Raw genomic sequence first — 1,330 nt, forward strand, 5'->3', positions numbered from 1 at the left:
CATCTCTGCTTGTCCCATCAATGTCCTCTCCTTCACTAATACCCTCTTTTCTTGTCATCCTTGCTGGTCCCATCAATGCCCTCTACTTCACTAACCCCTCTTCTCTTGTCATCATTGCTGGCCCCATCAATGCCCTCTACTTCACTAATGCCTTCTTTTCTTGTCATGTTTCCTAGTCTCATCAATGTCCTCTCCTTCACTAATACCCTCTTATCTTGTCATCCTTGCTGGTCCCATCAATCCCCTTTCCTTCACTAATGCCCCCTTCTCTTGTTATTTTAGCTGGTCCCATCAATGTCATCTCCTTTCTGGCTCTTTGAAAACCACTCTCCATGAATTAGTATAATAGATTATAATGTCCAGTGTCTGAAGGGTGTGTGATGGTCAATTTTACACCAAACGTATTTAGAACTTAATATGTCAATTGTTCATCAGAACAATAAACCAATGTGCTTTAAAAGCTTGAAGACAAAGGACTGTGGTGGAAAGGTTAATTTCACAACTGCTTCCATAATGCATATTACGAAAATCATTTATTAGAAGCTATGTAGATTGAATTAGTGATTTCTTTGTTACTAGTTTAAGGGATTTATTATTATAGAAATGAACTGATTTAGACAATGGACAAAAATATTTTATTATAAAAGGCACCTTAAGTACTTTTTCTGTTGACTAGTTTTACATTCATTCTCCTGATAACCAAGAAAGTTATTCATGAGGGTTATAAGTTTTGCTGAATTTTGTCATATGAATGGAATCATTTGCATATTGCTTCCTCCATCAGGTATGTATATTGTTTTTGTCATTAAACTGTTTATTTTTATTCATAGCTGCAATAAAGTGTTTTTCAATTGCACAACAATTTATTCAACATAAATATAATTCAGTGAAGCTGGATATGCTTTTATTGAAAACTGACTATGCTACTTAAGCCACCCAATTCAGGATGAATAATCTGCTTAGACTATAGCAGTTTGATTCCAATTCCAGCTCGTTAGTTTCTTAACAAGAATGGAAATGTTGGTTGGGGACTTTTGAAAATTTTCAGGCAAGTTTTACCTCTAAACGATTTGAAGAGTCATCTTAGCTTCGTGATACCAAAAAAACAAATCGACCTCTGCATGGGCTACTTGTAAAAATACTAGTATTTTTGTAAGCACGATACCAGAAAAATAAGCATTCAGTTTTTGTATGCTGTTGTCTTGCATCTGTGCTGCAAATTTAGCTATTGTATTATTTTTCTTATATTTTATACAGTAATGGAAATAAAAGTTCCTTATTGAATATTAACGAACTGGTCATTGATACTAAATTAAAAAATAAAAAATAA

This window comes from Octopus bimaculoides, chromosome 2 (genome assembly GCF_001194135.2).
Source record: "Octopus bimaculoides isolate UCB-OBI-ISO-001 chromosome 2, ASM119413v2, whole genome shotgun sequence".
Taxonomy (NCBI): Eukaryota; Metazoa; Mollusca; class Cephalopoda; order Octopoda; family Octopodidae; genus Octopus; species Octopus bimaculoides.